General features: G+C 38.8%; 1 protein-coding gene across 3 annotated transcripts in view; it reads left to right on the top strand.

Moving 5' to 3' along the window:
* The window catches only part of CEP57 (centrosomal protein 57), a 41,601-nt gene that overhangs the window by 3,577 nt on the left and 25,375 nt on the right, over positions 1 to 12,649 (top strand). The gene's annotated exons all lie outside the window — the stretch shown is intronic.

Raw genomic sequence — 12,649 nt, forward strand, 5'->3', positions numbered from 1 at the left:
TTGAAGAGAACTCTAGTCTTTCCCATTCTTTTGTTTTCCTCTATTTCTTTGCACTGATCACTGAGCAAGGCTTTCTTATCTCTCCTTGCTATTCTTTGGAACTCTGCATTCAAATGGATGTATCTTTCCTTTTCTCCTTTGCTTTTCGCTTCTCTATCAGATCTAGTCCCTTAAATCTATTTCTCACTTCCACTGTATAATCATAAGGGATTTGATTTAAGTCATACCTGAATGGTCTGGTGGTTTTCCCTACTTTCTTCAATTTAAGTCTGAATTTGGCATTAAGGAGTTTATGATCTGAGCCACAGTCAGCTCCTGGTCTTGTTTTAGCCCAACTGTATAGAGCTTCTCCATCTTCGGCTGCAAAGAATATAATCAATCTGATTTCGGTGTTGATGGTGATGTCCATGTGTAGAGTCATCTCTTGTGTTGTTAGACGAGGGTGTTTGCTATGACCAGTGCATTCTCTTGGCAAAACTCTATTAGCCGTTGCCCTACTTCATTCTGTACTCCAAGGCCAGATTTGCCTGTTACCCCAGGTATTTCTTGACTTCCTACTTTTGCATTCCAGTCACCTGTAATGAAAAGGATATCTTTTTTGGGTGTTAGTTAGGTCTGTTCATCTTCAACTTCTTCAGCATTACTGGTCGGGGCATAGACTTGGATTACTGTGATACTGAATGGTTTGCCTTGGTAACGAACAGAGATCATTATGTCGTTTTTGAGATTGCACCCAAGTACTACTGCATGTCAGACTCTTGTTGACTGTGATGGCTACTCCATTTCTTCTAAGGGATTCTTGCCCACAGTAGTAGATATAGTGGTCATCTGAGATAAATTCACCCATTCCAGTCCATTTTAGTTGGCTGATTCCTAAAATGTCGACGTTCACTCTTGCCATCTCCTGTTTGACCACTTCCAATTTGCCTTGATTCATGGACCTAACATTCCAGGTTCCTATGCTATATTGGTCTTTACAGCATCAAACCTTGCTTCCATCACCAGTCACATCCACAACTGAGTGTTGTTTTTCCTTTGGCTCCATCTCTTCATTGCTTTGGCTCTCGTCTTTTTGGAGTTATTTCTCCCCTGATCTCCAGTAGCATATTGGGCACCTACCACCTGGGGAGTTCATCTTTCAGTGTCCTGTCTTTTTGCCTTTTCATAATGTTCATGGGGTTCTCAAGAATACTGAAGTGGTTTGCCATTCCCTTCTCCAGTGGACCACATTTTGTCAGAACTCTCCACCATGACCGATCTGTCTTGGATGGCCCTACACAGCATGAGTCATAGTTTCATTGAATTAGACAAGGCTGTGGTCCTTGTGATTAGATTGGTTAGTTTTCTGTGATTGTGGTTTTGAGATTATATAGGAGTTGTGATTAAACTTAATTGGGAGAAAAAAATAAATGATATTAGGAGAGAAGTGTTTTTCACCACTCTTAAAACATCATTTGGAGACTGAGAAAGGAAAACGCCTATAAATGTTGACTTGAACTGAAGTCTGCCAAGGCCATCTAGCCGAAGTAGTTACTGGGGTGTGGTTAACCCTTAGTCTTTTAAGGTAACCTGGACAGAAATCCTGAAAGTGAAGTGGCTCAGTTGTGTCCGACTTTTTGCGACCCCATGGACTGTAGCCTACCGGGCTCGTCCACCCATGGGATTCTCCAGGCAAGAATACTGGAGTGGGTTGCCATTTCCTTCTCCAGGGGACAGAAATGCTATAGAGTTTTTAATAGAAAACATATTTTTATATCTAAGCTCAGCTTTAAGTGGATTCTCAGCTTCCAGAGTACTCTTAAGAATATCTAGAATGCTTTACACGTCAAAGTGTAACTCTTTTAACTTGATCTTTTAAATCAAAATGTCTAATTTGGAAGTCACTATGTCTCAAAACAAAAATGACAATTTATCAATGTATAATGGCCATGCTTTGATACTTTAACTGTCATATCAAAAATAAGCCTGGCATTTATAGCAGAATGTATAAAGCACTTTAGCTTAACAGACAACTGCTCATAAAATAAGACAACAAAAGACCTTTTAAACCTACAACATGAACTCAGGCTACTCATAATGAGATTTCAGAGTTGTGAATATTAACAGTTTCTGTGTATTTAACATTGATAAATCCAGCATGGGTACTCAGTTGCTTTAGTTGGGTCCGACTCTTTGTGACTCCATGGACTGTAGCCTGCCAGGCTCCTCTGTCCATGGGATTCTCCAATCAAGGATACTGGAGTGGGTTGCCATGCCCTCTTCCAGGGGATCTTCCTGACCCAGGGTTTGAACTCAGGGCTCCTGCGTTGCAGGCAAATTCTTTACTGCAGAACCAAGGGGATAGCCCTGGACCCAGTTTAGGTGTAGTATAAATGGAGATGCTTTTAGTAGGCAAGGATTTTTCTTAGGTAAATTCACAAATAACACAATCTGTAAATAGCAGTTGAGGTGTAAATCTCAAATGTGAACAGTGTGGAAGTAGGTGATACATTTGAATTGTTCTTATAAGCCTTTCACTGCAACAACAGCAGGAAGAGTGATAGCTAGCAGCTAACATTTATTGAATGACTGCTATGTATCAACTCACTAGTGGAGAGTATCAGGAAAATATTAGCAAGTATGATCAGGCATACTGATACAAAAGTATATAGTCAGCATAGTGTTGTAACAATATCTTTCCTGTGTGTGTGTTTTTTTTTTTTAATTTGTTTTACATTTTCCCATTAATTAATGGTCAGTCTTTGCTTTTTGCTCAGCTGGTAAAGAATCCACCTGCAATGCAGGAGACCCCGGTTTGATTCCTGAGTTGGAAAGATCCCCTGGAGAAGGGATAGGCTACCCACTCCAGTAGTCTCGTGCTTCCCTGGTGGCTCAGCTGGTAAAGAATCAGCCTGCAATGCAGGAGACCTGGTTTCAGTCCCTGGGTTGGGAAGATCTCCTGGAGCAGGAAAAGGCAACCCAGTCCAGTATTCTGGCCTGAGAACTCATGGATTGAATAGTCTGGTCAACACACACTTAATGTCACTTTGGACTTAACAAGCTAGTCTCCTAATTGGTCTCTCTGGGTTTTTATCCAGGCCCATTAACAAACTTGCTCTTTATTTATTTTTCTTAGAAGTGTTTTATGATTGTTTCATAGATTTCATATGAGATTTATTTTTGGGAATCATAAAATGAATACATTCATGCCCCTTTGTGCATCTTCCTGCTTTTGTCTTCTACTCTCAGTCTTTCACACACACATTTTGAGGTTATAATAATGTGTAATACTTGTGTAGCACTCATTATCTGGCAGGCATTTTAAATACTTTTCATATATTAACATATCTAATCCTTAAAGTAATTTTATGAGATTGGCTTTAGTATCTGCATTTTCAAATGAGCAAAATAAGGTACAGAAAGGTTAATTCAGAAGTCTACAACTAGCAAATGTTGTGCTTTTATATTTCTGTGTACTATAGTATCTTGATGGGCTTTGGAGTTTTTAGGATTTGTTCATATATTTGCCAGCTATAATGAACAGTCCTGTTGTGATCATCTCTGTATGTTCCTTATGTGCAAAATTTTCTCTAGAATGGTAGTTTTCAGGATGGTCTGAAGACCTTTGAGGAGATCTTCAGTATCCTTCCTTACCCAGCCACTTTGTGGGAAACCAGATTCTTTATATACATCGACCAAAACAGGGTGAATACAGAAGCAAATAAAATCTAGCAGCCTTCTTTTACGTCAAGAATTAAAGAGATTTGCAGAAATGTAAAACAGTGCCACTTAATTTTTTGGGTGATATAGTTAATTTTTATTCAAAAATTATATTTATGCTAACATGGATTTATTATTTTTAAGGTAGTAAATATCTTTAAATTTTCTCAGTTTTAATTTTGTCATGTGATAAATAGCAACTGATGTAACCCACTTATAAGGAAAAGCTTGTTGGGGTCTTAAGCAATTTTTGAGTGTAAGGGCTGCCTGGCACCAAAAGGTCTGAGAAGCAGCAATTTTACAAGCGATGGTTGGGCTGCGAATTGCAACTCAGTAACGGGTTGTAGTATATGTTCAGAAACTGAGAACACTTTTTTTTTTTTTTAAGAGAATACAGAGAAAATAGTTCAGTTAATAATTTAATGAAATACTGGGTCATAGAGTAGGTGCATCTTTGGCTTTATTTGGAATTGCTGAATTGCTTGCCAAAGTGATTGTTACAGTTTGCGTTCCCATCAACAATCTACTTTACTCTATTTTAATAGGTCTATCCTATTTTAACAGGTGATGTGTCTTGTTGTTGAGAGGTTCTGTGAAGTGATATCCTGTTATTTGTGCACCCTCTTCATTGATGAAGATGCTTTTTTTCTTTTCATAATTTTGCTAATCTTGTGGGTTTTGTTATTCTATGAAATGCCCGTTGGTAACTTTTGCCTGCTATTTTTTTTTTAAACTGATTTATAGTCATTATGGATGTATTCTAGGTGTTTATTATCTATCAGGAGTATTCTAGTACTCTTTGGTTTGTCTTTTTATGATATGTTTTGATGAACAAGAGTTCATTGTTTTAATGTAATAAAAGTTATTCTTTCTTTTAGGATTATTATTTTTTGGTTAAATTCTTCCTTGGTTAAGTTCTTCCAAAGCCTTAATGATATTCTTCCATATTTTTCTCTACATGTTTTAAAGTTGTGGCATATTGTCTTTTATTTGCTTGAAATTAGTGTGCTGTGAGGTAGGGATCCAATTTCATGTTTTATTTAAGATGCACAATTATTTCAGCATTCCTTGTTGAAGCTCATTCTTTCCCTAGCGGTTTACCATTCCAGCTGTCAGTATATTAATTTCCATATGTGTGTGGCTGTGTTACTGGGCTCTTTGTCCCATTGTTGTATTTGTCTCTGCCTGTGTCTCTACTCACTTTCCTAATGATTTTGATTTTTTTTTTTTAATCTAAGTGCAACTATCTGCCTTGTTCTTCAAGAGAAATGCAGCTATTCTTGGTCTTCTGCTGTTCTTGGTGGAAATTCTAGAACTTTATTGAACAGAATAATTCAGTATTATAAACACTATGAAGTTTTCCTATTTTGAAGAATATTTATATAATTCATTGAACAGATTAAGCATTTATTATCTGTTTGGAACTTAAACTCTTAATAGGATGACTATGTTTTTTCAACATCCAATTTTTCTGTGCCAACTGTGCCATCAGTCAGTTCTGACATTAGCTGGAGATAGTGCAGTGCAGACACTAAGTCTCACAAGACTGGCCCCATTTCAGTTGCCACCTGCAAATTCCAGATGTCCCCAAGGAATCTATTTCTTCCCAGCCAACTGCAGCTTAAGGAGTTCTGCTAACTCTCCCCCATCACATTCAGTAATTTGCTAGAAAGACTCAGAATTCAGGAAAACACTACACTTACAGTTAAAACTTTTTTCATTTTAAATAAAGGATACAACTCCAGAACAGCCAAATGGAGAGACACACAGGGTAAGATGTAAACGAGCTTCTGTGACCAATCTGGACACTCCAGGGGCCTCATTGTTCAAAAGAGTTTTTTTTATGGAGGTTACATTATGTGGGTATGATAAATTAAATCATCAGCCATTGGTGATCGGACTCAATCTCTAGCCCCTTCTCTTGAGGGCTAATTGCCTGGTAGGTTTTTGTTTTGTTTTGTTTTGTTTTTACTATCAGAGGCCCCACTATAACAAAGACTGTCCATCACTTAAAAATTGTAAGAGTTTTTAAAATCTCTGTCAGGGATATAAACTAAATATATAGTTTTTATTTTTTCACAGGACATAGAGATAATAAATATATCATGTAGAAATAAGTGTTTTTAAAAGGGTAAGAAGATAGAATGACAAAGGGTGCAACTTTAGATAGGCAGGGAAAACTCACAGACTTCTCTGGGGCTTTATCTTGCTCCTTTATCTGGGACAGAATCTTCTGCCTTTTAACTTTTTTAAATTTATTTTTAATATGGAGCATAATTGCTTTATAATGTTGGTTTCTGCCATACATCAGCATGAATTAGCCATAGGTATACATATGTCTTCTCCCTCTTGAACCTCCTTCCCACATCCCACTTCTCCAGGTTGTCACAGAACACCAGGCTTGAGCTTGCGTCATACAGCCAATTCATACTATCTGATTTACGTATGGTAATGTATATGTTTCAGTGCTACTCTCTCAATTCATCCCAACCTCTCCTGACTAAATGTAAGACCAGTAACTATAAAACTCTTACAGGAAAACATAGGCAGAACACTCTGACGTAAATCACAGCAAGATCCTCTATGACCCACCTCCTAGGATATTGGAAATAAAAACAGGAATAACCAAGTGAGACCTAAATTAAACTTTAAAGCTTTTGCACAGCAAAGGAAATTAAACAAGGTGAAAAAACTTTTGAAAAATTATCCAAAAGACAGCCCTAAGAGTGGGAGAAAATAATTGTAAATGAAATAACTGACAAAGGATTAATCTCCAAAATATACAGGCAGCTCAAGAAGACATACAGGTCTATTATATTAATAAATCTAGTAATAAACACATGAAAAGATGCTCAACATTGTTCATTATTAGAGAAATGCAAATCAAAATGGCCTCATGGACAGAATGGCCATCATCAAAAAATCTACAAAGAGTAAATGCTAGAGAGGGTGTAGAGAAAAGAGAACCCTGCTACACTGTTGGTGGGAATGTAAATTGATACAGCCACTATGGAGAACAGTGTGGAGATTTCTTAAAAAAAAAAAAAAAACCTAGGAGTGAAACTACCATATGACCCAGCAATCCCACTGCTGGGCATATACCCTGAGAAAACCATAATTGCAAAAGACACAGGTACTCCAGTGTTCATTGCAGCACTATTTACAATAGCCAGGACCTGGAAGCAACCTAGATGTCCTCTGACAGATGAATGGATAAAGAAGTTGTGGTACATATACAACGGAATATTATTCAGCCATAAAAAGGAATGAGTTTGAGTAAGTTCTAATAAGGTGGATGAACCTAGAGCCTGTTATACAGAGTGAAAAAGTCAGAAAGAGAAAAATAAGTATAACATATTAATGCATATGTATGGAATCTAGAAAAAATGCCTTTTCATTTTGATTTTCTTTCTGTGATTGTGGTTTTCATTCTGGAGGCTGTGGGAAGGTAGTTCTTCTAGCTTCTTTTGTCTGCTCTCTGGTGGATGAGGCCAAGAGACTTGGGCAAGCTTCCTGATGGAGGGACTAGTGGTGGGAAAGACTAGATCTGACTCTGGTGGGCAGGGCGAACGTTCGGTGAAGCTTGAATCCAAGTGTCTGCTGGTGGGTGGGGCTCTGTTGCACCTCTGTCAGTCCTTTTGCCTGAGGGACCCAGCCCTGGAATCTACAGACTTTAGGTAGGACTGACCTCCAAGACCTATATGCAGGTCAGGGAGCAACAGTTAGAACTGGACATGGAACGACAGACTGGTTCCAAATAGGAAAAGGAATACCTCAAGGCTGTATATTGTCACCCTGCTTATTTAATTTATATGCAGAGTACATCGTGAGACACACTGGGCTGGAAGAAGCAGTAGCTGGAATCAGGATTGCTGGGAGAAGTATCAATAACCTCAGATATGCAGATGACACCACCCTTATGGCAGAAAGTGAAGAGGAACTAAAAAGCCTCTTGATGAAAGTGAAAATGGAGAGTGAAAAAGTTGACTTAAAGCTCAACATTCAAGACCATGGCATCTGGTCCCATCACTTATGGGAAATAGATGGGGAAACAGTGTCAGACTTTATTTTTTTGGGCTCCAAAATCACTGAAGATGGTGATTGCAGCCATGAAATTAAAAGACGCTTACTCCTTGGAAGGGAAGTTATGACCAACCTAGATAGCATATTCAAAAGCAGAGATATTACTTTGCCAGCAAAGGTCCGTCTAGTCAAAGCTATGGTTTTTCCAGTGGTCATGTATAGATGTGAGAGTTGGACTGTGAAGAAAGCTGAGCGCCGAAGAGTTGATGCTTTTGAACTGTGGTGTTGGAGAAGACTCTTGAGAGTCCCTTGGACTGCCAGGAGATCCAACCAGTCCATTCTGAAGGAGATCAGTCCTGGGTGTTGTTTGGAAGGACTGATGCTAAAGCTGAAACTCCAATACTTTGCCCACCTCATGCGGAGAGTTGACTCATTGGAAAAGGCTGATGCTGGGAGGGATTGGGGGCAGGAGGAGAAGGGGACGACAGAGGATGAGATGGCTGGATGGCATCACCAACTTGATGGACATGAGTTTGGGTGAACTCTGGGAGTTGGTGATGGACAGAGAGGCCTGGCGTGCTGCAATTCATGGAATTGCAAAGAGATAGGACTGAGCAACTGAACTGAACTGAACCTCCAAGAGGGCTTACGCCAGGGGGCCACCTCCCAGGCCTGCTGCAGCCAGTGCCCCTGTCCCCTCTGTGAGCCCCTGCCAGCCCACGCCTCCCCAGGAGACCCTCCAACGCTAGCAGGTAGGTCTGGTTCAGTCTCCTGTGGGATCTCTGCTCCTTTCCCTGAGCCCTGGTGTTCATAAGATTTTGTTTGTGTCCTCCAAGAATGGAGTCTGTTTCCTCCAGTCCTGTGGATGTTCTGCAGTCAAATCCCACTGGCCTTCAAAGTCAGATTCCTTGGGGATTGATCTTTGTCAGATCCTTTTGTGAGATCCCCAAGTTGGGAAGCCTGATGTGGGGCTTGGAATCTTCACAACAGCGGGAGAACCTCTGTGGTGTAATTGTTCTCCAGTTCGTGTGTTGCCCACCTGGTGGGTATGGGATTTGATTTTATCATGGTTGCATCCCTCCTTCCATCTTGTGGCTTCTCCCTTGCCTTTGGTATCTTTTTGGTGGGTTCCCGCATCCTCCTGTCCACAATGGTTCCACAGCTAGTTACAGTTCAGTGCTTTCACAGGAAGAGATGAACTCATATCCATCTATTCCACCATCTTGAACCAATCTCCCCTTACCTCACTGACAGACTTTCAAATAGATAACTGAGTGGTGTGTGGAAGGGAGCTTTCTGAGCAGAGTAAATGTAGCAAATGAAAATGGAGTGTACTGTGCATTGTAGAAATCCAAAAGTTGGTCAGTATGGCTGGAAAATCTGGGGCCGGAGGGAGGGTGGGTAGGTAGTTTAGAGAGAGACTGGTGAGGAATGAGGTCAATGTCAGCCTGGTGTCAGATAATGTGGAGCCATGGTAAAAATTTTGGATTTTATTTTGTGACGGAAGGCAGTTGGGAGGGCTTGATTAAGGACATTACTTGAATTATTTTCTTAATCATAACAACTACTATCTGGAAAATGGAGTTGTGGGGACTGTGGCAAGAATGGTTCGGGGGGGAGGGGAGCTGTTATGGTAGTCCAGACAGAAAGATCACGGAGAATTAGTAGTGGAATTGATGAGAAGTTGTAGAGTTTCTAACTATATTGTGAAGACAGAGACCCAGCAAGATTTACTGAAAGATTGGATGTGGAATATATAGGAGAAAAGACTCATCCACGGGTTTTGGCCAGATCAGCTAGGTAGGTGGTGGTAGCAGTTATTGTGCTATGCTTATGAGAGGAGTTGGTTTGAGAAGTAGATTCAATAACTTGGTTATAGACACATTGTTTGGGATACTCATTGACATCCAAGTGGAGGAAGCACGTAGGAAGGTTGATTTGAGTATGGAATTTCAAGAGGGAAAAGTGTGCATTCCATACTTGGAAGTTATCAGCAAACAGAGGCTTTTTGAAAGCCCTGAGAGTTGATGATATCATCAAAGGTATCCATGTAGATGGAAACAAGAGGAGGAAAGACTAAGCTTTAGAGAAGTCCAGCATTAAAGTTAGAAAGGGGAAAGTGAGAGAGAGCCAGAGATTCTGATGGAGACACTGGTGTGTTAGAAGGAAAACCAGATTGTGGTGTTCCTTCCACTGAAGAAAGTGTTGGGATGAAGTGATCTGCTGTATCACGTGCTTCTGGGAGATCAGTGAGTTCAGCACTGTGAAAGTCATGGGTGAGCTTGAAAAAGTGTTTCTCTGAATGAGTGAGGACTCGAGTCTGATTGTTGTTGAGTTGCTAAGTCATGTCTGACTCTACAACCCCACGGACTGCAGCACACCAGGCTTCCCTGTCCTTCACTATCTCCTGGAGCTTGCTCAAACTCATGTCCATTGAGTCAGTGATGCCATCCAACCATCTCCTTCTCTGTCACCCCCTTCTCCTCCTGCCCTCAATCTTTCCCAGCATCAGGGAATGAGCTGATGAGTCAGATCCTCGCATCAGGTGGCCAAAATATTATAATCTTAGGTGTTTATCTACTACCTTACCATCTTTGTTATTTAGTCGCTCAGTCCTGTCCGACTCTGCGACGCCATGGACTGTAACCCACCAGGCTCCTCTGTCCATGGGAGTCTCCAGGCAAGAATACTAGAGTGGGTTGCCATTTCCTTCTCCAACCTTACCATCTTAATCATTTATAAAGTACAGTTCAGTAATATTAAATATATTCACATTGTTGTGCAGCAGATCTTCAGAACTTTTTCATCTTGCAAAATGGAAACTCTGTAACCTATTAAACAACTCCCCTTTGCAACCTTCCTCAGTCTTACTAATAACCATTTCTACTTTGTTGCTATGAATTTAATTACTTTAAATATCTCATGTAAATGGAATCATAAAATATTTGTCTTTTTGTAACAGGTTTATTTCCCTAAGCATAAATCCTCAAGGTTCATCATTATGTAGCATGTGATGGGATTTCACTTCTAAGACTGAAGTACCACATTTTATCCTTTACAATTTTTAATAGATACTTTGTATATGTAATTGTTATCAGTTTCTTATTTCTTGGTTTAATTTTATTTCAGAATAGTTCTTATAATTAATTTTTATAAAGCTGTTTTATTTTCTGTCTTGCTTTTGTTTTGGGGTGACTTCCGATTCTTTGCCTCAGACTTCTGGCAGCAAATGAGGACAGTGTCCAAAGCATTCATAGTAACACTGACTTCATTGCTTAAACGCTGATGTTCAAAATGAGGTGACAGACTTAGAAAATGGAATATATTTAGAATTACTAGTCCAAAACAATTCATTATAACTTGCCTTTTTATATTAAAAGACTTTGCATAATTTTTGTCAATTGACCCAGCCCAAGCAGTATTTTGATGATATATATGTAACAGATTTTTTTGAGGTTGGAATTACTTTTATTGGAGCGAGAAATACAAATTTTGAACTGTTCACTTTACAGGGTCTAGTAGGTGATGAATTTAGCAAAGATTCTCATTTTTTGATTTGGGTGTTTTACTTTTTGTTTTGGTTTTGGTAAATTATTTTTACACAATCCTTTTGTTAATATCTGTACCATGTTTGGTAATACTGATAAAATTTGTTTTGAAAATCGTAAGTTTATTTGCTCATGGTTTATATGTTCATTAAATGCTTCCTAACCATTGTTATTTGAATAGTACTTAAATGATAGGATTCTCATAGGTATGGAGATAAAAGGCTCTCTGTGAAGAATAGTACTTAAAGTTATGTGAATATTCATGGTGTTTTGCGAGAGCTTTGGCGATATTATATATTTAAAGAATTGAAAGACACCCTGTTTTCCAGCCACCTCCAAAACTTGATGTCAGTTTGCCCAAAAGTTGCAAGCTGTTAGTCCTTGTTGGATGTGAACAGACTTTTCACAGCAGAGTAGCATTGATTTGAGAACTTCTTGAGATATATCTCCTACCCTTTTCAAGCCCTTTTCCCTCGCTTTTAGTTTTCACAGCCGTAGTGTGTGTTTTTTATTTGCTTTCTTAAATCAGCTGCAAAATTGCACGGCTTTTATTGTAGAAATACAGTCCACCATTTTTAATAAGAATTAGGTAAAATACGGTTATTTTGATGGCCTCTGTTTATCCCAGGAGGCATTGTTCTGTATTGTAAATATTCATTGTTCCTTTTTACTTTTCTGGACTCAGGTTATTACAAATATACTTTATAATCGTAGTTCCCCAAAGGTAAGAGTTGAGAACCTAGTTTACTGTGGCTGTTTGAATAAGAAAAATGGATGTCTTAGTTTTGAGCAGCTAGGAGTCATATCTTCCACTTGAGCTTTTCCCACTCTGGGTCTTTCTACCAGCACTTGACCTACAACAAGCAAAATATTATCATGCACTGAAAATCATCATGTAAAACATAATCCCAAATTAAACAATATGACAAATGACAAAATGATGTATATGTGGAAATAAAGTTTTATATTTAGGTGTTTGATAAGACTTAATGTTTTCTAGTAGCTCCTTCCTTTTTTCTCCCCTAACTGAATGTAAAATTTTTGAGATAAGGACTATACCTTATTTTCTTTCTGTATACCCCCAGAGTTTTGGATATTTGATAGATACTTAGGAAGTATGTAGTTGACTGGGAATAGACTAATTTAGTCTCTTTGTAGCAGTTCCTGATACTGTAAGAAGATAGTTATTTACTTTTCTGAATATATATCTTACAGTACGTATTTTTAAAAGAAAGTAAATTCATTGTGAGTACCACGTTTAAGTATTTCTATGGAGCAATTGTATTCAAGTTATGTGAACATTATTTCCTTTTTATAGTATTTGGCATGTGGCTACATTTAGACATGTGAAGCACTTTAAAAGTTTTATTATTTTCGAG

The sequence above is a fragment of the Bos mutus genome, chromosome 15 (assembly GCF_027580195.1).
Source record: "Bos mutus isolate GX-2022 chromosome 15, NWIPB_WYAK_1.1, whole genome shotgun sequence".
Lineage (NCBI taxonomy): Eukaryota > Metazoa > Chordata > Mammalia > Artiodactyla > Bovidae > Bos > Bos mutus.